This window comes from Ovis aries, chromosome 26 (assembly GCF_016772045.2).
Source record: "Ovis aries strain OAR_USU_Benz2616 breed Rambouillet chromosome 26, ARS-UI_Ramb_v3.0, whole genome shotgun sequence".
Classification (NCBI taxonomy): domain Eukaryota; kingdom Metazoa; phylum Chordata; class Mammalia; order Artiodactyla; family Bovidae; genus Ovis; species Ovis aries.
Window position 1 is genome coordinate 10,694,819 of NC_056079.1, and position 26,372 is coordinate 10,721,190.

Here is a 26,372-nt window from a genome sequence, read left to right on the forward strand (position 1 = left end):
CTTTTTTTTTTTTAAAAATAGTAATACTAGGTTATAGAAATAAAAATTAGAGGAGAAATAGAAGATTTAACAATTAAAAAAAAGCTCGGAAAAAAAAATGCAAAAGGCAAAAAAAAAAAAAAAAAGAATGATTTTAAAAATATTAAAAAATTAAAAATATATCTGGCTCTTCTCTGATGTTATGGGTCGTGTCGGCTCAATTCCAAGGTGGTTCCCTCTGTTTAACTTCTTCTGTTTGCTGGTTTTTAGGCTCACTAGTTCAGTCGCGCTGTGGGGAGGGGGGATGCTGCAAACAAATAGCACTGTCGTGTGTACACAGTATCTCTGCCCCTCTTGACCTGTCCTTCCTCGCGGCGCACAAACCGCTCCGGCTCTACGATGCTCAGCCGGGAACCGTCTGGGGCCGGCCCTAGGCTGCGTGCACTTCCCGGGTCCAAGCCGCTCAGGTTCGGCCCTCAGGCAGCCCTCAGAGGCACAAATGCGGCTGGGACTGCGCTTTGTGCCCTTCCCAGGTCCGAGTAGCTCAGGAGTTTGGCGAGCGCAATTGCCGCGGCTTGTCACCTTTTCCGCCGCTGCCGCTCAGCTCTCTGGGTGGACCGCTGGCGCACCCCGTGAGGCAGACTGTGACTGTCCAGCACCCCCAGAAGTCTTAGCAAAGGAGCCTGCTTGCAGTTAGGTAAGTAAAGTCTCTCCGGGTCTGCAATTGCCCCTTTCCAGTCCTTACGGCTCTGGCTGCCTGTCCCCGGCGGGGAATGGTCTGCAGCCGGCTTTTTCCGTTCCGTCCTTTGTTCTGTGCTGGGTCCTGGCGGTGTCTTATGTTCGAGCTTTTCGCGTGGTAGCTATCCCACAGTCTGGTTTGCTAGCCCAAGTTAGATCGTTCTGGTGGAGCGTGGGGCGTTCGTGCCCGATTCTTACAAAGCTCTGCAGCCCGCGCCTCCCGCGCGTCCCTGCCCTGCCCCCACTTCCCAATGGCGGATGCAGGCGTCTGTGCTGCTTTTCCGCTGGGGGAGTTACTGGTGGGCTTGTAATCTCTTGGTTTTAATTATTTATCTATTTTTCCTTCCTGTTATGTTGCCCTCTGTGTTTCCAAGGCTCGCCACAGACTCGGCAGGGAGAGTGTTTCCTGGTGTTTGGAAACCTCTCTTCTTAAAATTCCCTTCCCAGGACGGGCTTCCCTTCCCGGGACGGAGCTCCCTCCCCACCTCCTTTGTCTCCTTTTTCGTCTTTTATATTTTTTCCTACCTGATTTTGAAGACAATGGTCTGCTTTTCTGGTTGCCTGATGTCCTCTGCCAGCCTACAGAAGTTGTTTTGCGGAGTTTGCTCGGCGTTGAAATGTTCTTTTGAGGAATTTGTGAGGGAGAACGTGATCTTCCCGTCCTATTCCTCCGCCATCTTTCCCTCCCTCTCCGAATTCCTCCATTTAGTTTTAAACTTTGTGCTTTTAGAGCTGGTTCCATGAACAAGAATGAGTGAAGCAAGGCAAAGGTGACTCTCCAGAATGGCACAGGAGTTGTTAGAAATAGAAGATTTCTTGTTCTAATGGGTGGAAAACTGTCTTTTCTTCCCAAGGTAAACAATATCACATCCGCAGACCATGGAGAATACAGAATTGAATATGTATTGAAATAATAAATTGGCAGTAGCCATTAATGTTCAGAGCCCTGAGACTTATGCAACCCCTTCCACTGCATTCCAGAGCATCACCTGCTTGTATGGACTCCCATAAAGCATCACTACTTAGTGTGTGCTCAGGGGTACCCGCAGGCTTCTTCAGTCTCCTTTTAGGGTGTTCTTAAGCTCCAAACCACAAACCAAAACAATGCTAAAACACAATTTACCTTCTTCATCCACTAGTGAACAGTGAGTTTTCCAGAGACTACTTGATATGTGATACCACAAAGCAAAAGTTCCTTGAAACAATTCAAAATAATAACATTTTATTCCCTTTTATTAATGTGAATTGTAATGTTGTATTAGTTTCCGGTTTCTTTCAGTGTTAGTTGAAAAGAGTTCATTGAGATTACAAGCAAATCAATATTTAGATCCCATGTTAAAACTAATCCAGCTCAAGAAAGAGAAAATGGATAAGAATTTTTCTACTATTCACCCAAATATTTGTCCCTCCATGAAAATAAAAGTGGAAGATTTTCCATCTCTGATGATCATTTCCAAGTAGCGTAATGTATTAGGTGGATCTAAGTGGAAGAAATTTCAACTGGGAATATACTTTTAACCAGAAGAATCAACAGATTGATTAGAGAATACCCACTAATATCATTTGTCTCTTTTGACTCTAAATACAATGTTAATCATAAATATAAATCATAGTTTGTAGGACATTTAGCCCCGTAGAGTCACACAGGTTCCTTCTCTCAGGTAAGACCCTTTATGGATGTCTGTAATGACTAAGCAGGGACAAAAGCATTTATGTTACATTCCTGAACAGGGGATGCTTGAAAAATTATCTCTGAGGATTAATGTTGTGGCAGCAAAGGGTGGATTGGTGAGGAGAGACCAGAGTCCAAGAAAATAGCTGCAAGCCTCTTAAAGATGTTTGGGGTAGAGAATTCCACGGTTAAAATGGAAAAATTAAAAAAGAGAGAGAGAGAGAAGATGCAAAAGAGAAACTGAAGAAGGAGGACTCAAAAAATGATGCTCTCAAACTAGGTCATATTAGAAGCAGCAGAGTCGCAAGCAAGTCAAAGTTTCTAGACATTACTAGTGAGTCCAGTGGCTGGTAGATTGTGATAAGGAAGACTTGGTACATAGGGGAAAAGAAAGAATTCAGTAGCGAGCAAAAGTTTGCCTTCAAAGCAATACCAACAAGTTAAATGTTTCGTACTAAGTTGTGAATTAAAAAAAAAAAAAAAAAAAAAAAAACTTGGGTAAAAATGAAGCATTGGGCATGAAGTCTCCTGGAGCAGAGGAACAGTGACAAACTCAGTCAAAAGGAGGACTGCCCTGAGCTTGAATGAGTTGGAGGAGAGAGGTGAACCTGGACCACTATTGCAAATTGGGTTGTCTCATCTTTTCAGGCAATCTCTGTGCACCCTGAGGCTGCAGAGCATGGTGCCGGAATCTAGCTGGAGCTTTATGAACTGTCATGTAGGGGGAGAAAAGAGTATACAGGTCTATTAAACCTTGAGGCTATAATTAGAAGCAATCAACACATATTTCAAATGAAGTGTGAGTTGCTCAGTTGTGTCTGAGTCCTTGGAACCCCATGGACTGTACCCCACCAGGTTCCTCTGCCCATGGAATTCTTCAGGCAAGAATACTGGAGTGGGTTGCCATTGCATTCTCCAGGAAATCTTCCCAACCCACAGGTTGAACCCGGGGCTCCGTCATTGCAGGCAGATTCTTTAGCATCTAAGCTTAATCATATATGTCATTATCTTCATTAACTACTTGTGGAACTAACATCACTGCAATGACAGCATGTTTTGACATATAAAAAGTTGTCCATCCGTTACAGAAATAACTAGCACATCTCCTGTTAGGATAGGGGTAAGAATGGCAGCTTCTGACAGTGGGAAATGTACATTATGAGTTTCACTGTTTATTTATTGAAATTGTCTGAGAAGAAAGAGTGACAAGTAGGCTAATAACACACTTAGTGTCAACAGTGGGACGCTAGCACTCTCCTTACATGGCCGCTGTTTAACGATACTATGTATTTATGAGACATTTTAACCTTGGTTGTTTTTAACTGTGAAATACCTAGATCATATTATGTATAAAAAAGTATTGACTGGGAATCAAATTTATGGAGAAAAATATCACCCTTTGGGTTGAAAAATTGACCACTACTAGAATATAATTTCTGAAAATGCAGCCTGAAGGCAATTCACTAGAGGGTAATTTTTCAGTGCAGTAGGCAAGTTTTCACAGGATTCTGACAGCCTTTCTCTCCCTTTCTCTCTTTCCCTTAACCTTTAAGGCATATTTTTGTTCTAAATATGCTTCAACATTATTACTCCTTAAGACATCTTGTTTAATTCATATAGTCATATGACATATGAAGCATAATTAATGCCTAATATCAGAGTCTGGGTTGTTAGTCAAGACTTTTGAATGATTAATTTGCAAAACAATATAAACATATTAAGTCTAATTTAGGTCAGTAATGATAGACACATGTACTATTTTGTGTACAACATCCTAAATAATTTCCCAGCTCCTAGGTTTTTTTTTTTGTTTTGTTTTATTTTTTCCCCTTTCCTGAGGAATTCAAACACTGTCTGACTTTTCTTTTCAAGCACATAACACTGGCTATGCCATCCTGCTCCAGAACCTTCGGTGGTTTCCTACTGTTTGATAAAAGTAGAAAATTCTAAACTGGCAAGTAAGGATCTTCTAATCCAATTCCAGGATGTTGTTGTTCAGTCATGTCCTACTTTTTGTGACCCCGTGAACCGCAGCATACAGGTTTTCCTGCCCTTCACCATCTCCTGGAGTGTGCTCAAACTCATGTCCATTGATTGACTCAGTGATGCCATCCAACCATCTCATCTTCTTCTCCTGCCATCAATCCATCCCAGAATCAGGTTATTTCCTCAGGAGTTGGCTCTTTGCATCAGGTGGCCAAAGTATTGGAGTTTCAGCTTCAGCATCAGTCCTTCCAATGAATATTCAGGGATGATTTCCTTTAGGATTGACTGCTTTGATCTCCTTGCAGTCCAAGGGACTCTCAAGAGTCTTCTCCAACACCACATTTAGAAAGCATCAATTCTTTGGCTCTCAGCCTTCTTTATGGTCCAACAGTCACATTCATACATGATTACTGGAAAAACTGTAGATTTGACTGTATGGACCTTTGTCAAAAAAAAGTAATGTCTCTGCTTTATAATATGCTGTCTAAGTTTGTCATAGCTTTTCTTTCCAGGAGCAAACATCTTTTAATTTCATGGCTGCAGTCACCATCCACAGTGATTTTGGAGCCCAGGATAATAAAGTCTGTCACTGTTTCCATTGTTTCCCCATCTGTTTGCCATGAAGTGATGGGACTGGATGACATAATCTTTGTTTTAGAATGTTGAGTTTTAAACCAGCTTTTTCACTGTCCTCTTTCACCTTAATCAAGAGGCTCTTTAGTTCCTCTTCACTTTCTGTAATAAGGGTGGTATCATCCGCATATCTGAGGTTATTGATTTTGTCCCAGCAATCTTGATTCCAGCTTGTTCTTCATCCAGCCTGGCATTTCGCATGATGTATTCTACATTTAAGTTAAATAAGCAGAGTGACAATATGCAGCCTTGACATACTCCTTTCCCAATTTGGAACCAGTCTGTTATAACATGTCTGTTTCTAATTTTTGCTTCCTGACCTGCATACAGGTTTCTTAGGAGGCAGGTAAGGTGGTCTGGTATTTGCATCTCTTGAAGAATTTTCCACAGCTTGTTATCCACACAGTCAAAGGCTTTGGTATAGTCAATGAAGCAGAAGTAGATGTTTTTCTCGAATCTCTTGGTTTTTTGATGATCCAACGGATGTTGGCAATTTGATCTCTGGTTCCTCTGCCTTTTCTAAATCCAGCTTGAACATCTGAAAGTTCTTGATTCACATACTGTTGAAGCGTAGCTTGAAAAATTTTGAGCATTACCTTGCTAGCATGTGAAATGAGTGTAATTTTGTGGTAGTTTGAACATTTTTTGACATTGCCCTTCTTTGGGACTGGAATGAAAACTGACCTTTGTTGGTCCTCTGGCCACTGCTGAGTTTTCCAAATTTGTTTGCATACTTAGGGCCGCATTTTAACAGCATTATCTTTTAGGATTTGAAATACCTCAGGTGGAATTCCATCAAGTTCTCTAGCTTTTTCGTAGTGATGCTTCCTAACACCCACTTGACTTCACACTCCAGGATGTCTGTCTCTAGGTGAGTGATTACACCATTGTGGTTATCCGGGTCATTAAGATCTTTTTTGTATAGTTCCAGTATGTGTACCAGGAGAAGGCAATGGCACCTCACTCCAGTACTCTTGCCTGGAAAATCCCATGGACGGAGGAGCCTGGTGGGCTGCAGTCCATGGGGTCACTAAGAATTGGACACGACTGAGTGACTTCATTTTCACTTTTCACTTTCATGCATTGGAGAAGGAAATGGCAACCCACTCCAGTATTCTTGCCTGGAGAACCCCAGGGACGGGGGAGCCTGGTGGGCTGCCGTCTCTGGGGTCGCACAGAGTCGGACAAGACTGAAGCAACTTAGCAGCAGCAGCAGCAGTATGTGTACCTGGTTATTCTCCTTACATGGTATACTCGTCACCCCCTCTATGCCTTTGGTCATGGTGAGGATTTTAATACTAGATTTTATAACATAGCAGTAGCCGAAGGTGGCATTTAATAGGCATTTTCCTTAGGAGCAGTTTTTAATATTAAGTAGTGCACAAAGCTTTAAATATTTCAGGCATTCTTTGTAGATTCCTTTAAGGTACATTTGATTTTATGAGTAAAGGGAGTAATAGGAGTTTAAAGAAAAGAGAAAGGGATGGAGGGAAAGAGAAAAATAAACACAGAAAGAAGAGAGAGAAATCTATCTGTTTAGTTGCAAAGTAGTTATGTTACAAATCCAGTCAAATGAGAAGCTCTCCTTAACAGTTATTTTGGACACAGATTTCATTCCACAGTTGGATTTTCTTTTTTTTCCTCTGGGCCATTTAGGCGTAATAACTTATATTGGGATGTTAATTATTAATAGTTTTATATATTAATGATAGGCCTTTGCTATATTAAATTATAAAATCTATTCTATTAATGGTAAAAGTCCATATCTTATGAGGTGGTGTAGATCATCGTAACAACCAATACTTCAAATTAAAAAAAAAAAAAAAAAAAAAAACCTCTTGGAGCTTAGGACTGACCTGGTTCTATTTTATATTCAAATGTTACCTTAAATGTCTTGGTCTTTTCACTATAATCTATATAGATAAGTGTTAGTTGCTCAGTCATGTCCGATTCTTTCTGATCCCATGATTTGTACCCTGCCGGGCTCTTCTGTCCATGGAATTCTCAAGGCAAGAATGCTGGAATGAAAGAAAAAAAAAATGCTAGAATGGGTTGCCAGGGAATCTTTCCCAGGGGAATCTTCCTGACCTAGGGATTGAACTTGAGTCGCCCCTGTATAGGTTAATCTGGTAGCTTTTAGAGATTTGTTTGTGTTTCAGATTAAAACTATTGAGTGCTCCCAATTTTTATATTTTTGGGCACATTCTTTTAGTCTCTCTAAATTTCTTCTCCTGACTCCTAATATCCTTTATAATGATTCTTCTGTCTAGCTGAAAACTTAGGTATTTTTTCTGCCTGTTTGTTTTATGACCTATGCCACGACTTCCTCAGTAGATGACCTTGGATAACTTCCTTACCTGCCTGAGCCTATATATTCTTGTCTGTATAATGGGGATAACAGTAACACTGACTTCAGTGAGGTTATACATGTAGAGAAGCTGATGTGTGCTTAGATTACAGTAAGCACCCAATAATAAGCATGCTGTCAGAAACATGTGAAGCCTGTGTGGGTGAATGTTTAACTGAACATCTTACTGTAGCCCTTGTGTCAATCCTGGATGTCAGATTGGCTGAGAAGAAGAGGTGCAATTTAGTGCTCAACAAGCCTTTTTTCATAGACTCGCTGTAAGTAAGCAGCATGATATTTTAGAATTCAAGCATTTTTGAAACTCCTTTTGAAAGTATGGTTTCTAGGCAGTAAATGGTCCTTTATTCCACTACACGCCACCAGTAAAAAGAGAAAAAAATCATGAAGAAATATTGAGTAATTCCTTGCTAAAAAATCCAATTTTTAATTTATAGAATTAGGCATGAAATAGTTTTATTTTACATTAATTACTAAGTTTGGCTATTTTGTGAAATATTTTGATCAAGCCTCATTTATTTAATTGACTTCACGTCTCTATGTATTCATCAAATCATTCCACAAATACTTATTAAACATATACTATGTGTTTGGCACATTGCTAACTGCTTAGAATACTATGGTAAACAAATAAGGCTCCTTGTCTCAGAGAGCTCGCCATCTCTAAATAACTTCTCAATGTATTTATATCTTGACATTAAAATTGACACTGAACATTTCTTGAAAACCAATTAGGAAAACATCTACACCAAAATTATATTTTTCCTGTACTATGTAATTTTCAAAAACACTACCACTGTGTAACGTATACAGATATATCCAGATAATGTCAATGTGATGAATTAAAAGAAACATTGCCTTTTCTTATTTACAAATTAGGTTTTGAACTGTTTATTTAGGTGCAGTTTAGCATAAAATATCTCTAATTTTCTCATCATTCTGGTAAAACTACTTCAATATTCATCTATATTATGTTTAATGAAAGCATAGCTGGGATTTGACAGGGAGAAACATCGATTTTACATATAAATTCTGGCCATTTATGCACTTACATGGGTTAATTTGCAATCAGACTTGGTAGGAATCAGAATATATGAATAAAATTTTACATAAATGTACAACAAGTGAAAACAGGGCTTCTATTTTTCTTGAATACTGCAGTGAACAACTGAGAAGTGGTATGTATGAACATATACCTGGTCTTTCAAAGATGCAACTTGGTGGGTTTTTGTTTGTTTGTTTGTTTGTGTTTTCCAATGATGTAACAACAGCCCCTAATATATGGAGCAGATTCATGCTTATAATAAGCTTCTAAATATTGTGGGAAAAACCAGAAACAAACTTTGCTTAATATCACATTGTTTAGAAGGTTGGTGGATTGAAGAAGGGATTTTTTTTTTAAGCCACTCATAATTTTGATGTATTTTTCTCAGTTCTAACCCAAAATGTGTTGAATACACAAAAACCATTTTCCAGGGCTGAAGCTTAGGCTTCCAAAACATACAGCTCTCAAATCTGCTTAAGATGTTACTATGCAACCCAGTTTTATTTTTTCATCCATTTGCATTTTTAGATGCGTTTCTCTCCCTCTCCGGTTATTAAAGTTGGCGGCTGCATGGGGTAGATAGTGAGCCCCACTGTATGTCGGTGTCTTCCTGGAAATCACCTGGGGCCGAGAGTTCCGTCTTTCTCACCTTATCGTATCTGGAGCACAGATTTGCTCTGCTCGTCATATTTTGGCATCTGTGAATCACCGTCATGTTGTCATATTCGCAGTTACAAAGTAGCCGATGGGAAAGGAGCCAACTACTTGAGGCACTTTCAATAGGGGGGGGAAAGTCTGATTTCAGCATTATTCATTGGAAATGCTACTTGTGAAAGCATTTACTTCAGTTTCTGAGATGCTGGCAATGACTTTAATAGGCAATGCATAATCTTGCTTTTTAGAAATGCTCCTATGTGCTAGAGAGTAGAGCAACCAGTAATTATTGATAGCTATAGGTAAAATGGCACGTTTAGGAACCCAGAGTGAATACTTATCCGTGACTTATTTACAGTTCATCAATAGTTCCTGCAACTTAAATGGACAATGAATAAGTCATGTCAATAGAGGTTATTTATGAGAATTAATTCTCTTAATCATGTACTAGTCCCTTACCATTTTACCTTTCTTCATAAATTACAATGGGCAAAATTAAAACTAAATTTTAAAATTAAGTGAATTCAGGGTAAATCCTGAAAAATAGTAGCAAATAAATTTGTTAAAGAAAAGATCTAATGTTTTTAAGTGAAGTTAAAATCCATCATAAGTATAGGCAAAAATGCTAAAAATATTTTAAACATTATGTTTTGTTTTAGCTCTATATATTTAGTAACGGTTTCTCAGTAAATTAAGTTCCCATCTCTGTGTACCTATCTATCTGTATATTATTTAAGTTAAGAGGATTCCTTTTGGTAACCTTCATGGAGATAACATGGTGTAAACACACACACACACACACACACACAGAATGACTTTACAACTTTTAACTACATTAAGGTTCTTCCAACTCAACTTAAACTTTGAATTTATGAATCTTCTCAAATGGTCCCCTAGTAATTTTATATACATTTTGCTGTTGTTTGAATGACTGTGGTGACAAGATGGCAGTGCTAAGGCAAATATCCCAAGAAAGCTATTCATTTACAATGGAGTGTATAGATATTTCCTTAAGCAAGCAATTATAAAACTTTTATTCTATGAATTCTATCTGTGGTGGTATACTTTGAAAAATAAATCTCAAAGGACTGTAGTTCAATAATTTTGGAAATTCTACACATTCAAGTTTTACTTAGAGCTTCAGAATGAACATTAGCATTTAAAAGTGTCTGCAGAATCCTTCAATAAAAACACTTTACAAAAACACTTTGAAATATATTTGGCCACCGATTATTTTTTCTCCCTTAAAACACAGTTGTACCCCAGGGAACATATTTTGTTTGGAAAATCTGTCTTAACAGAGAGACTCATGGCTGCCTACAACGATCGAAGTGTTCTTCAAAGCAGAATGGTGAGCTACATACGTATTCTAGAAGAATCAGCTTGTTTAGTCTTTTGGCAATTCTGTTCTAAACCCACATCTTAATCATTCATACCACCACATTATTCAGAACACCACTCCTAACACAGGAATGCTAGTCTTTCCTAGGGATTGTATCCCCAAATCTTCACAGCGGAGTCATCTAAGTTTTCAGTCTTTCTGTGGATGGTATCAGGAGAAGGGAATGGTAACCCACTCCAGGGTTCTTGCCTGGAGAATCCCAGGACAGAGGAGCCTGGTGGGCTGCTGTCTGTGGGGTTGCAGAGTCGGACACGACTGCAGCGACTTAGCAGCAGCAGCAGCGGATGGTACGAGGCCCAGGCCCACATTGATGACGTGTGGGAACATGTTGAAGTTGGGTGGCCTCAGCCTGCAGCGGCTTGAAGCAAGGTTTCCATTCCTGGCCAGAGGTTAAGTGGGATCATGGCAATGAGAACACCAAACCCTAGCCATTAGACCAGTGGTCAGTGACAAGGGCCTGGCCCTTTGTCTTTGCAAAGAAGATTTCCCACAAAGACGGAAAGTCGTGAAACAAGCAAAGTGTTTATTAGGAGGAAAAGAGTACTATGCCTGTGAATAGACACTCCCGCAGACTCAGAGTTGCAGTCTTGTGAATCATTTTTATGGGACATTTCTTCCAGGTTTCCTACTACAGGATGACACTCCCTCCATTTTTGACCTCCAAGGAGGCTTTCTGTGAATGTGTAGTCAGGAAGGTATCCTGGATTTGAGAATGAAAAGTACGTGGTCTTTCCTCTCGTATCTGGGCAGGGCCCAGCCTTGTCTGTCAATTGTCCTGCTATTCTTGTCTAGGAGTATCATTCCACAAGGAATGAATCACCAATTGCTTTACCCTCTGGGGGGTGGGGGCATCTGCTTCCTGCCTCAGTGTGAGCCATTTTGCAGAAATACATGTGTGTTAAATGAAATGATCTTCTGAAATATGACAAATGATTAATGCCTTTAATATGAAAAGAACTTCTACAAGTGAATATGAAATAGATCAAGAGTCTATCAGAAAAATAAGCGAAGTGTGTGAACAGGCAAATTCCAGGGATGAGAATAAAAGTAAGCTTTAACTCTATATAAAAAGAAGTTTGCCTTCAATAGTGGACGTGAAATCCAAATTAGAGCAAAATGAGATCGCATTTTCTTTCACCCATCAGATTGCCATATGGATTCACATCTAGAGCTGGTGAAAGTGTAGGGAAATTGACACTATTAATTTACCAGTGGATTATGAATTATAACTTTATTTAAAGTATAGTCTGTCCGTAGCTATTAAGATTATAAGTGTATCTCTTGATCCAGTATATTTAACTCTGGAGGAAAAAAAGATAGACATTATAAGTTTCTTCCTGGCTGAGCTCTTCAACCTCCCCTCCCTCTTACTTCCCAGCCTTCTGCATCCACCTATACAGATCCACCTCCTTATCCTGTCCACTGTTAGCTCAAATACCACTGCTGAGTCAGTCAAGGTGGAGCTGAGCATCCAGGTAGCACTGCTTATGGTGAACTTGCAGCCACTGCTGTTGGCCAAGTTCTAGGTACCACTAACTCACCCGGTCACCGTCTCTAGAAGCTGCTTCTCCCACTATCCTTGTGCTGTTTTTTCAGTTGAGATGACTTCCTTTCGCGGTGGATGCAGTCAGGCTTGTTAAATCTCAAAATTTCAGCTTTTTGGAAATGTCGCTCATTCAGTTCATACACACATAGCTACCCCTCCCCCAGTGCACACAGAATTGATACAGTGAATGTGAAAGGGTTTCTGAAAGACGCTGGTCCAGGGTAGTTGGTGGTTTTAGTCGCTAAGTGGTTTCTGAATCTTGCAACCCTGTGGACTGTAGCCTGCCAGGCTCCTCTGTCCTTGGGCTTCTTCAGGCAAGAATACTGGAGTCGGTTGCTCTTTCCTTCTCCAGAGAATCTTCCTGACCCAGGAATCAAACCCAGATCTCCTGCCTTGAAGGAAGATGATTTACTGACAGAGCTATGAGGAATGCCCCGCCCAGGGTAGCAATCCCTGACTACTGTGTCCTTAAAGGCTAGTTGACTGTCCTAGACTCCTTTCAACCTCAGGGTAACTTCCCTCCCAGGAACACTTGGCCTTCTCGATTGGGCCTTGGTCATTAGCGATTTAGGTGACCAAGGATGACCATTGGATGTGTTTGTATAATTCAGATGTGTTCTAATTCCGACAACAGTTAGGAACTCAGGGTCCTCTGGAGCTACCTCCATCTTTTATGCAGATACCTGGGAGGAGCATCGGCACCCAGCCTTAAACACAGCAAAGTACATTGAGGAAGGGCTGACGACCATCTCTCATCAGACCCTTACCCAAGCAGAATATCCTGCTAAAATAACGGAAGATGATGAAAATTCTCACACCGAGGCTGCCTCATGGCGTTTAGACGCCAGTTCTCTTAAGATAAGGATCTGGAAGCAATATTTTCCTGCCCTTGTTTACCTAATCAAGCTCATTCTTATGAACCACATTCTTATGAACTCTCTCCTGCTGGCAAGAATGGCCTCTCCAGGAGTCCAACCCACCACACTCATCAAGTTTAATTTCTGCCTAATTGACTGCCTTGCCAGATCCTCCTCCTCTGTTCAGATTCTGATTTCAGAGTCCCCTGGGGTGAGCCTTCTTCTCCCTCCCCACCTCTTCTCATGAGATCATCCATATTCCCAGTGTCAAACTCAGGCTTTACTTTTATACCTAAATGTGTATCTCTAGCCCAGTGATCATCAACCCAGAGAAATTTTGCTTTCCCGTCATTTGGCAGTGTCTGGAATCATTTTCATCACAACCATGTGAGGGATATACTGTCATCCAGTAGAGAGGGGCAAGAGACAAATGTGCGCTTTGTAGGGTAGTTCACAGCTTAGGACAGAAGCATCTACATTTAGAGAGAATAGTGTGGAGGTTGAAACTCCCTGTTGCTGAGACAAGCTCTGTTCTAGAATCATGTATGCAACATTACCATTACATGTCAGTGTGGTCCACACACTTGATACTGATAAAACAGAAATATTTTCTTCCCCAATTCTGTGTTATTTTTCCTGTTTCAATCCCATCTTGGTAAATGGCAGCATATCCTATTTTGCCTCCCTGAGACCTGGGAGGTAATGGTGCTTTCTCTCTGTCTCATATACAATCTCTCGCACATCAGCAAATCCTGGGAGCTCTATATCCCAGCATCATTCTGGCTCCATCCCTGTGTCTCTATCTCACTTGTAACTGCTGTATCCAACTCCCATCATCTCTTTCTTGGTCACTGCAATAACCTCTTAACTGCTTTCCTGGCTCCCACCCTTGACCCTTGCTAGCAATTGACACAACAACATAAGTTTAAAAATATAAATTGGACCAGTGCCACCCCTCCTTCCAAACCTCAGTGTTGTCCCTTTTGCACTTAAAAAACCACCCTGAAGTCAAAACCTGGTCCTATGCCCATCTTCCTGACCATGCTCAGAAGCCTTCCTACTCAAAGGATTTCTGCTCACAGATTGCAGCAGTTTTATCCCCATCCATGCCTTCCCTGTTGGGCTTCCTTCTTCCTGGAAGTCCTACTGCTGGGTTCCTCCCAGACTGATGGCTGCTTGTCATTCATCCCCATCTTCGATCAAGTGTCACGTCTTCTGGACGTGCTTTCAGTGTTATGCAAAATGCCGTGGCCTCTCCCATCCACTGGCAGTGTGCCATCTGTTCTTGTACAGTATTTAAGCTGCTTCGTTCATTTTTAATATCACTTTTAAATTTAGATATAATTGGAAAGTAACATAGTTCTAGGTATACAACAGAATGATTTGATATTTGTATGTATCGCAAGATGATTACCACAAAAAATCTGATTGACATCCATCCCCATACATCCATCACCATACACTGTTACCATGTTTGCTTAGTAACGAAAAATTTTAAGATTGCTCTCTTAGCCAAATTTCAAATACACAGTTCACTATCATTAACTATCATCACCATGCTATTCCCTCCTCATGGCTGATTTAATTTATAGTTGGAAATTTGTGTCTGTTAACTCCTTTCACCTATCCCCCCACCCCCATCCCCACCAGTAATTAGCAGTGTTCTCTGTATCCATGAGCTTCCTTATTTATTGTAGTGGTGATGGTGGTGGATTTTTGGATTTCAATTACAATTCGTCTTGCTCTGTCTGATTTATTTCACTTAGCATAAGACCCTATCCATGTTGTTGCAAATAGTAGATTTTCTTTCTTTCTCACTCCTGAATTGTATTCCACTGTATATACATACCGCATTTTTCGATCTGTTCATCCATCAGCAGACCCATAGGTCGTTTCCATATCTTGACTGTTAAAAATAATGTTGCAGTGAACACTGGTATATAAATATCTCTTTGCCATAGTCTTTGTTTCCTTCACATATATTCCCAGAAGTGGAACTGCTGGATCGTATGCTTATTCTTGTTTTTTAATTTTTGGAGGAATCTCCATATGGTTTTCCACAGTGGCTGAATCAATTTACATTCCCACCGACAGGGCACAAGGGCTTCCTTTGCTCTACATTCTCGCCAACACTTGTTATTATTTTTTTTTTTTGTCTTTTTATTATTAGCCATTTTGACAGGTGTGAAGTGACATTTCATTTTGGTTTTGATTTGCATTTCTCTGGTCATTTGTACTGCCGAACACCCTTTCATGTAACTGGCCTCCTGTTTGTCTTCTTTGGAAAAAAAAATGTTTATTCAGATCTTATTTTTTAATCAAATATACTTTTTGCTGTTATGGTGTGTGAGTTCTTTTTGTATGTTGGATATTAACATGTTAAGAGATACTACTTGCAAATATTTTCTCTCGTTCAGTGGCTTGACTCTTGATTTTGATGATGGTTTCCTTTGTTGTGCTCTGCTTTTTATTTTGATTCAATCCCACTTGTATATTTTTGCTTCTGTTGCCTTTTGTCATCAAATCCAAAGAATCATTTCCAAGACCTGTGTCAAAGACAGTTCACGATTTCTTCTCAGAGTTTTACGGCTTTAGATTTTGTATTCAAGTCTTGGATCCATTTTGAAGTAATTTTTATGTGTGGTTAGGGGTCTGTATGGAGAAGGTGATGGCAACCCACTCCAGTAGTCTTGCCTGGAAACTCCCATGGATGGAGGAGCCTGGTAGGCTGCAGTCTATGAGGCTGTGAAGAGTCAGACACAACTGAGCGACTTCACTTTCGCTTTTCACTTTCACGCATTGGAGAAGGAAATGGCAACCCACTCCAGTGTTCTTGCCTGGAGAATCCCAGGGACAGGGGAGCCTGGTGGGCTGCCGTCTATGGGGTCGCACAGAGTCGGACACGACTGAAGCGACTTAGCAGCAGCAGCATCAGGGGTCTGTAAGTTAGGGATCTGGTTTTCTTCTTTTGTGTGTAGCTGCCCAGTTTCCTCTTCATCGTTTATTCAGGAGACTATTCTTTTCCCCAGTGTGTATTCTTGCTGCTGCTGCTGCTGCTAAGTCGCTTCAGTTGTGTCCGACTCTGTGCGACCCCATAGACGGCAGCCCACCAGGCTCCCCTGTCCCTGGGATTCTCCAGGCAAGAACACTGGAGTGGGTTGCCATTTCCTTCTCCAATGCATGAAAGTGAAAAGTGAAGGTGAAGTTGCTCAGTCGTGTCTGACTTTTCGCGACCCCATGGACTGCAGCCCACCAGGCTCCTCCGTCCATGGGATTTTCCAGGCAAGAGTGCTGGGGTGCCATTGCCTTCTCCAGTGTATTCTTGGGTCCTTTGTTATTGACAGTGTTCATGTATGCCTAGTTCTGGGTTCTGTTTCATTTCATTGATCTATGTCTGTGTGTATGCCAATGCTATACTGTTTAGATTACTGTAACTTTTTAATATAGTTTGAAATCAGGGAATGTGCTGCCTCCAGCTTTACTCTTTCTTATGACTGATTTTGCTGTTCTGAGCCTTCTATGTTTTGTTCATTCCGTTCCCCTCAGTGCACTCACATAAAGACCCCTGTCTCCTGTGTTGGGTACATTAATTATTGTTTTCATCAATACAAATGATCAGCAATAAAGCATTCACTGTTAGCCTGACAGTAAAAGCTTTATAGAGAGGCCAGAGATCATAGTTCTAAAATTGAGTAAAATATTTCCAAACAGCAATGTGGACCCACGCAAGATGGTATAGCTTGGACATCTTTCCCAAACTTTGCCTGCCTGCCAAAATTAACAATTTCCCTCAGTTCTCTCTTCTGTTGTCATTTTCTCATGGAAATAATCCTCTGTTACCTAACATTGTATTTATTCCTATTTCATTTTCAACTAGATTATGGATTTGCTTAAAGGCAAAGATTCTTTGTATATTTGTATCACTTGCAGCATAGTGTTCCACCTTAAAAAAAAACAAAAACAACAACTCTGAGACTCCTCTGTATAGCCAACATATTTCAGATGTTGTACAAAAAATTTGTGATATGTATTTGGCACTCATATTATTATTACTACTTGATTTTCTGCTGAGTTCAGGGTAATTGAGGCATTATAGTATTTCATATTCAGCAAAGCCTAACTTATATAATAAATATCACTTGGTAACTAATCTACCAAATAGTAGAGCAATAGAGTCACTGAAACTGTTATAAAAGCTAACATATTGAGGGTGAATTATGTGCCCAGCCATATTCTAAATACTTTTAATATGTTAACTCATTTAATCTTCATAAGAGCCCTATGAGATAGTGATTATTTTCCTCTTTTGACATTTGATGAAACAGTGGCAGAGAGAAGTAATTTGCTGAAGGTCACACCATAATGAAGAACTACTAAGTGCCCTTTCAACCTAGGCAGTATGACTCCCAAGTCAATATCTTTAACTCTAACCAGTCACTTTTGATCAAAAATATAATTGACTTTGTACAGGACTGTATACCTTTAAAGTAAAAGAGTTCTTTCCATCTAGATGTGACTTTTTAAATTCTAGAATGGATTTATTACTGTATACACTACACAATTACAGATGTCTCAGCCTTCCACTAATTTTGGTGATAAATAATATTTCTGCTTTCTGATACAATGAAAAATTCTTTTTTTATCCTCTATGAAAATGCAAGACTTTAGTTGAATACAGTAACATATCTCTGCATAGTTGGGTGGGGGAGGGTGGAATGCAGGAAAATAAATCACTCTACCAATGCATCTTGGCAGCATAATCATCTATTTCTAGCAAAGAGCAAAATAGACATTATATGACACACTCTTATTTGAGATAATCTTTTATGTTTTGCGGTTAACAATGCAACTAAATCAATGTGAACAAAGTTTAAGAATAAAAAGATAACCCCAAACCCCTTTAATCATCCTTTCTATCAAAAAGAGTACAGTTGTTATTTACAGCCACAATGAACCATGCTAATTTTCGCAAGAGGCTAGAGAGGCAGCATATTCACTAACAATAGATTTGCATAACAACGATGAAATGCACAAATAAAAATCTCCATTAAAAGCTTGTTAGAGGCCAGCCTGAAAAAGAGAAATTAAAAAAGATTCCGAGGACATCTCTCACTAGGTAGCCAACTCAACTCTAAGAGCCATCTGGTCTCTTTTCATGCTCCATATCCACTGTCCTCACCGACGTAGACATGGACATGGTTTTTGGTCCTCTAATTAGGTGGAATCAATGTGGAATGGTAGGGCCGAGCTGCAAGACCATTTGCATCATTTTTTTGACAAGGTAATTGCCCGTCAGTAATTAGGCTTCAAAAGGATCTCACACCAAGGGAACGAAAACGTTCACCAGAGAGATGACTGCTTTCGTTTACTAAATCTTAACTTCACAGTATATTAGATAAATCACAGGTTGAGACACCATCACTGCCTCGTAGATGAAAAAATGTGGTATTTAGGTGTGCATTTAAAAGTCAGGAGCCAATTCTACAACAGAAACAGAATTTGGAGGAAATAAAATCTTTTCTTTACCAGCTAGTAGCTCTATGCCTTTGAGATAGCATATATGTCTTGGTTTAATTTTGCTCAATTATAAAATTAGAGTGATGTACACCAAAGTGTTGAGCCAAGTCTCCCAAGTTTTTCCTGAACCTCAACAATCTGAAACCTTTAGTCTGTTAACCCATCATCTTCTCTTACCTCTCATTCTTCTTATTTCTTACATGATACACTCAACTTAAAATTGCAGCTATTGTCACTCATGCCAAACCTGGAAAGATATTCTATAAACTTCTGTTCACAGATGGTCAAAACTCTATCAGTTATACCTCTTAAACATTTTGGGAATATGTTGTTTGCTGCTGCTGCTAAATCACTTCAGTCATGCCCGACTCTGTGTGACCCCATAGATGGCAGCCCACCAGGCTCCTCTGTCCCTGGGATTCTCTAGGCAAGAGTACTGGAGTGGGGTGCCATTTCCTTCTCCAAAGCATGCATGCATGCTAAGTCGCTTCAGTCGTGTCCAACGCTATGCGACCCCGTGGACAGCAGCCCACCAGGCTCCTCTGTCCCTGGGATTCTCCAGGCAAGAATACTGGAGTGGGGTGCCGTTTCCTTCTCCATATGTTGCTTAATTCTCCCTTTATTCACTCCCCATTGCCTCTGTCTCTGTGACGTTCTTCACCTTCTCAGTTATGGATTACATAAAAAGTCTCTCAATAGGCCTGTTTCCCTAACTGTAACCAGCCACCATACTGCTAACCTGATTATCAAAGTAAAAAAAATATGATATCAGTCTTCCTTTTTAGAATCCCCTGTATCCTTCAGTTAAACAAGTAGAAAAATCTTAATGGAGCATAAAGATTTGGGCCCTTCATCAGTACTTCCTTTCCCCACTAATTTAGCCAAAGTGATGTACCGATTAAAATTCTCCCCCTTGTCTTTGACTTTGATCTATTCTTTTGCCACTGTGTGATTAAATTCCACTGTCTTCAAGAGTCATAGTTGGACGTCAACCTTCAAAGAAAGGAAAATATATTATCTCACTCACCCCAATAGTGTATCTCACACACACACACACACACACACACACACACACACACAAATTTAACCAGAGTACTGAACGTCTGAAAGAAGAGGCCCATTTCAAGGACCTCAGTGTTCATATAGTCAGCTCTGTAATTACCCATCTCTGTGGAGAGTTTATTTGAAAACTGATGGTCTGAGGGGGACATCTACTGCTCCCAGTTGTGCTCAAAGAGGATTTTGCTTTGGCCTGATTACAAAGAGGGTGGCGAGCTCTGCAGTTCAGTTCAGTCAGTTCAGTCGCTCAGTTGTGTCCGACTCTTTGCGACCCCATGAATCGCAGCACGCCAGGCCTCCCTGTCCATCACCAACTCCTGGAGTTCACTCAGACTCACGTCCATCGAGTCAGTGATGCCATCCAGCCATCTCATCCTCTGTTGTCCCCTTCTCCTCCTGCCCCCAATCCCTCCCAGTATCAAAGTCTTTTCCAATGAGTCAATTCTTCACATGAGGTGGCCAAAGTACTGGAGTTTCAGCTTTAGCATCATTCCTTCCAAAGAACACCCAGGACCGATATCCTTCAGAATGGACTGGTTGGATCTCCTTGCAGTCCAAGGGACTCTCAAGAGTCTTCTCCAACACCACAGTTCAAAAGCATCAATTCTTCGGCGCTCAGCTCTTAGGAGTGTTGAATGGTTTCCTCTCCCCTGTCCTCACATCCAAACCATCATCAGTACATTCGGATGGAGGAGTAAACATCAGCTGCTGCAGCCTGTGGTTGGAAATTAGCTGATAAATGTGAATGTGTTGATGGCGGAGAGAGAAGCTGATAAGAGGCTTGCCCGGAAATGAGCCCAGGTTGCCTGTAAGTGGCAGTGATTTGGGCTGTGGTCCAGCTGCTGAAAATCTTATAAGTTTATCCTACATTGTTCTGATTTACTTAAAAATACTTAGGGGGGTTCTTTTTATGATAGCTGTGTGGTACAAGAAAGGAACAGTGAGGACATTTTCCACCTTATGTAACATAGAATGTGGGCAACCATCAGGCCTTAAGGCTCATCAGCGCCTTCAGTGTTTTCACTTAAAATTGGGCTTCCCTTCTGAGCCTTCACATAAAGCTGATGCTTCCTCCACAGAATGTGTGCCATGTGGGTGGGCTTGCTCAGACCTGCCCTCAATTACATACATGGGCACCTAGCTTTCATTGGTCTGAGAAGTTCCCCCATTTAGATGGTAGACTGAGGTTCACTCTACCTGTAGGGAACCAAGCAGAGCTCAAACTTTCTCTCTGCAGTGTTGAAAAGAGAAAACTGAGCAAAACACAATTGCAGTTTTGCAAAAGAGATCCAGTTTAGGATTCTTGGGAAGAATCTTAGAGAAAAAAAAAAAAGTTTGAAATTTGTAAGTGAAGTCAAGGGTCATAAAGGTGAAAGGACTTTCTCAGCTTTCACACTAGCCAAGATCCTGGCTTGAGACCAGGAAGAGGGTCACTGATGGGAGCAGGGAAACTGGCCAGTATCTGTAATGTCATGAGAAGGTGTTGTGAGAAATTAGAGTAGAGAAAGTCAGAAAGTTTCCGAGCAACAGGCCTTAGAAGCCGGGTCAAGGGTTTTCAGATTCATTCTGAGTGATAATCAAAATATGTAAGTAGTGCTGAAACTTGATTATATCTGTTCCTTCTTAAAAACAAACACAAACAAACAAAAGAAACAGTTCTCTGCCATGTGCATGGATAATGGATCAGGGGTGAGGTTAGGTGTGTGGACAGCAGAGGAGTTATGGAGGCCCCATAACTAGGCGAGTGACAGTCATCGTAAGAGATTGTGGAAATTAATCTATTGTGGTGGTTTTGGGGAACAAAAACTATTTATCTTCAAGGACTTGAAGTTGTTTTGTTGTTGTTGTTGTTGTCCTGAATGTTTCCATTTATATCAAAGCAAAGAGACACCTAGAAGTCATCCCTATGGGCAGGTGGATATTTACATTGTATGATTTAATCCGTTTTGGCCTGAATGGCTGAGAAGGGCATCTTCAGAAAGGGAACATGACCTGACATTTGCAGGGGGCAGTCAAGGGCGATACGAGACAGTGGGGCACCAGGGGTGACAGAGGGTCTTCCGGGAGCACAGCCCAGCCCCACATCCAGCAGCATCATCAGGTCACCTCTCCTTCCATCCCTGAGCGCCTCTTGCCCTGTCTCTAAATCTTATTAGAAAGAGTCCATCTAGGACTAGAGTGAGAAGCGATTTTCCTGTCCTGACAATTTAACACTTAAGTGAACTCAGATGAATTTACACCAGGAGCCACCTCTGTTTGCAAATTAGTATCAAGACATTATCAATTTTGCAAGTCTTTGGCTCTTAACTTGTTTTGAGGATACAGTTAAACTCAGTTAAAATCATATGTTTCAATACCTACAGGCACCTCTCAATATCAAGATTTGTGATACATTTAGGCAGTAGGAGAAAAATGCATCTGTGTAGTCTTACACATGCAAATAGAGTTCATAAGAAAATTACTCTCGATTTTTTTTTTCTTTTTTGCTTCTCAGAAAATGAATTCAGGTCCTGTGGGAAAGAAAGTACCGTCAAAGGAGTTTCTTCTATGGCTATTATTTCTCCTACTATAGCCTAGCCTCTGATTAGGATTAAATGTTATATCGATTCAAGTCAGTATTGTTTCAAGTACGATCTTGGCTGCATATTATGTGGGACCATGACTTTGTTTCATCTCAGTGACAGTTGTCAGGCATTGTAAATAAAAATCTCTCTGACTTTAATGTGTTCCAGTGAAAAGTATATGAGAAATTCAAATAACTAATGCAATCTTTGAGAAGAGTACATCTTATATTAATAACTTTTCTCTGGTATTTTATTTTTATTTAGTAGAAATGAAAGTTGCTCTAACACCTAATCCTTAAAACTTCCAGCATAGACATTAACTCCCATGTGTCGTATTACAGTCACTGAGCAGAAGGGACTGAAATCTACAGCCATGACCTGGATAATATGCCCCGTAATTTCTGTTTTTGCTCTCAAACATGAAATTCATTAGCTTTTGTGCTTTCAGTGCACATGTACTGAACAGAAAGGCATTTAATTATTATAAGCAAGGAGGTGATTTTAATTTTTAGTGAAAAAAGAAGCTAAATGAAATCAGGAAAAGTTTTTAAAGTTGGCCTATAATTGTGCTGCAGATAACAATGAATCATCCTTTATATTATGTACTAGAGACCAATAAATGATATATTTTATTTTAACAGGCAATTTGCTGCCAGAACTGTGCTTTTCCTCTAAAAGGTAAGTGCATTTTAAGAATTATTATATAAAATTATCATGGTTTCTGATTTATAGCTTTGAAGAGCCTATTAATTTTAAAGTCTCATGGTTGACAGCTGTGTTGTTCAAAGGCAAGGATATATAGTATTAATTATCTTAAGCTCCAGATTATTGTTCATGGTGGAGACATTGCATATAAAGGACAGACTGGCACTTTTTTTCTCTTTTAGTAGGAATAATTAATTAACCTGGTGACTGTAAAAGAAATACCTGTTGGAGTAAAATACAAAGAATACAGTTTTAGTTTTGTTAATTTGCTTCACTTCTGGATGGCTTTTGACAATTTTCATGGAAATTACCAGCCAATTGGAGCTTGCCTGCAGTTTTTGCTGCTGATCTTTCTTGATTGGTTGCTTGGTTGACTTAGTCATTTTGAGGGTGAAAAACGGTTGTATCTTCTCGGTAGTATTTAACAATTACACTTTTATTGAATATATAGACTTTTAACATTTTGGTGTAATATATTGGGTTTATTCTAAAGGAAATAAGCCCTGGGTGTTCTTTGGAAGGAATGATGTTGCAGCTGAAACTCCAGTACTTTGGCCACCTCATGCAAAGAGTTGACTCATGGGAAAAGACTCTGATGCTGGGAGGGATTAGGGGCAGGAGGAAAACGGGACGACAGAGGATGAGATGGCTGGATGGCATCACCGACTCGATGGACGTGAGTCTGAGTGAACTCTGGGAGATGGTGATGGACAGGGAGGCCTGGCGCGCTGTGGTTCATGGGGTCGCAAAGAGTCGGACACGACTGAGCAACTGAAATGAACTGGACTGATTGGGTTTAAGTATGGGTTAAATTTTGTTGCTGCTTCAATCTAGTATGTAAATTTTCAAGAATCCTATGAGGTTGAAAAGTAATCTAAATGCTTGAGTATAGCGTATTCTATGTTTACTATGTAACAGGAAGCAACCAGATCATGGTCTTGTGTTTCTGCTTGCCCGTCTTGAAGCATTCGGTCAGTCAGCGAAATCATGACAGGATTATTAACTACCCCAGCTGTAATTACTCTAGCACTATGCCCAGTCTAGTAGGCATAGAGTCTGCTTCTTGATAAAGGTGTGGTCTCTGTCTTCAAATGATGCCCTTCAACACCTTGCATAGCAAACATCGATCTCTATTACCGATCTTGATTCCATGTCTCGTTGTTTCTGTATGTTGGTTGCCGACCATCACATTTTTACCATTACATTTGTGGATGCTGGAAGGAGAGATTCACTCTCTTTGCGCCATTGGGCCCTGATATGGGTTGTAGTAACCAAGTAGCTGTATGTGTCACTAAGTTGTTAAGATGAGTAAATTCATAAATTATCACTCTTTTACCACCTAATAAAGTATTCTTCATATACTTTGTATTTGTGTGTTCTGATGATCTTGGTCTATTAGCCCAATTTATTGTATTAGGACCCTCATGCCAGGTTGTTTAGTAAGCAAAGAAAAGCATTTTGGGGAAAAGTAAAAAACACTGCTGCTTTTCAAAGTGCTGCAACTGTTATGATTGGAGCCCATGAATAAGTGACCAAGAGACATTTTTCTAAAGCGTAGTTCAAATTCTCCCTTCACAGCGAGTGTTAGCTAATAATAGTTTCAACAAAGTCTTGTTAATGTTTAATCTGAACTATATAAATGTGTGATATGTAAGTTACACTCAGTGTTCAGATCACATTGCACAAAAACAACCGAAAGAAGTTAAAGTTTCAAGCATGTTCCAACACCCCACCCCTCACATGCTGTGATGGAAAGAACACGAACTTCGAAGTCGATTAAAATTCATTTGTACACCTAATCCCAGCTCTTACCCCCTGAGCAACCTGAGGTAAACTCCTTAACCTCTCAGAAATAGTTTCACTGTTCTTCAAACTGGATATTATCATACCTACAGTGCAAGCCTGCCGTCAAGATGCCAGAAGGTGACTTGTCAGTTCCTTACTTTCTAAGAATTAATTTATTATGGACAAACTCCTTATTGCTCTATTTGATAAAGCAATAGTTTTACGGTGTGCTTTTTTCTTCTTGTGTCTTTTTGCCTTGGCTCTGCTGACTTGGTAAGATATTGAGATTTATAAACATGAGGGCGTCGTGTCTTGCTCACTGTTTGTAGAGATGTTGTTATATTCTGTTGGTGGTGTCTGTGTGTAGAATCAGGGGATTATTCCCAGGCATTTGCGGGCACAGACAACACTTATTTAATACTAGTTCTTTATATATCTTAAATATTTGTCTTTTCTTTGATGTTCCTACTTAGGGTCCCACATCTGCAGATTCAACCAACTGCAGATCAAAAGTGTTTGGAAAGGAAATTCCAGAAAGCAAGCTTGAATTTAGCTTAGCTCCAGATATCAAGCTTGAATTTAGCTTAGCTCTAGAAAGAGAAGCTTGAATTTTCTGTGCACCGGCAACTATCGATATAGCACGTCCATTAGGTATTAAAAGCAATTTACAAATAATGTAGAGCATATAAGAGGGTGTGCAGTAGGTTATTTGACCTGAGACTTGAGAATTTGTGTGTTCTGGTATCCCAGGAGGCTGTTGATCCAGTTCCCCACTTGGATACCAAGAAACATGTATGCTGAAGCTTGGAACCAGTGCCCTTTTCTTGCTTCTTTTATTCCATTATCTAGAAAAAAAATCTCCTTTGTTGCAATGCTTTCTATTAAAACACTGCTGGGTAATTGGATAGTTAAATAGTTGAAAATGGTTCAATAGCGTTCCTAGGCAATATTTACATTTTAATGAGCTTTGTAATGGTCTAACCTAAATGCAAGGGAGTATGATGACCTCTGTGGCAGTGGGAATCATTTGAGGCCATTAAGTCTTTGCCAGGCAGCCCTATAAACTATAAAAAGTAGGGTTGCTTCCTCTCCGTCCTTACGGTAAAGCTTCTATGTGTGTGCACAATCTCTCATTCACATTCTTTCTTCCCCCTCTCTCACTGCCTGTAAAAAACTTTAAACTGACAGAGATTGATATCCAAGCCTCTTCTGAAAATTGTAAACACATTTTCCTCTGTATCCATTTTAAATATCCTCTGTTCTGTTCGCCAATCCCTTAGGTTTTATTAGTTTCTTCCAAACTTTAAGGCTAATTTCTGTTTTTAATTGTGTTTACTCGTCACAGATTTTCATATACCTTAGCCAAACAGTTCCATTAAGGTTGGAAGGTGTTATCTAGTGTTGCTCATCAGGAAATGAGATGAGGTTGCTTGGCTCATCAGAAGAGCAAAGATGGGTTAATGCTAGGGCTTTTGACATCCAATCCACTCCAGGTAGGCAGACATTATTCTATCATGTAAAAGCAATTTATGTGCTGTTTTTCTTCTACAGATTTATTCATATGTATGGAAATAGGAGGGAAAAAGAAAAGCAGACAAATGTACTGCATGTGGTAATGTGACTGAACTCTTCAATAAGTCAGACTTTCACCAGGCTGCTTGCCAGGATAAACTCAGTGTTGACAGGGTGCTTGATTTTTTGGGGAAAAATAAATAAATAAATTATATATATATATATATATATATATATATATATATATATATATATATATATATAGCAGAAAGCCTAAAATGAAAATACTTTACAAATGATAAATAAGAAATTCATTTTAAAAATAGAGTTCTCTGCTTAAATAATGGAATATG

The 26,372-nt window shown here is 39.9% G+C and overlaps 1 protein-coding gene and 1 pseudogene across 1 annotated transcript in view; one reads left to right on the forward strand and one right to left on the reverse strand.

Annotated features, from left to right (window-relative positions):
* LOC105605301 (dnaJ homolog subfamily A member 1-like) overlaps positions 1 to 9,133 on the reverse strand; it is a 28,692-nt pseudogene extending 19,559 nt beyond the window's left edge.
* The window catches only part of TENM3 (teneurin transmembrane protein 3), a 2,757,765-nt gene that overhangs the window by 455,991 nt on the left and 2,275,402 nt on the right, over positions 1 to 26,372 (forward strand). Inside the window, exon 4 of the mRNA XM_060406900.1 lies at positions 22,659 to 22,695. The gene's annotated coding sequence lies outside the window, so the exon portion shown is untranslated. The remainder of the gene's footprint in view (positions 1 to 22,658; positions 22,696 to 26,372) is intronic.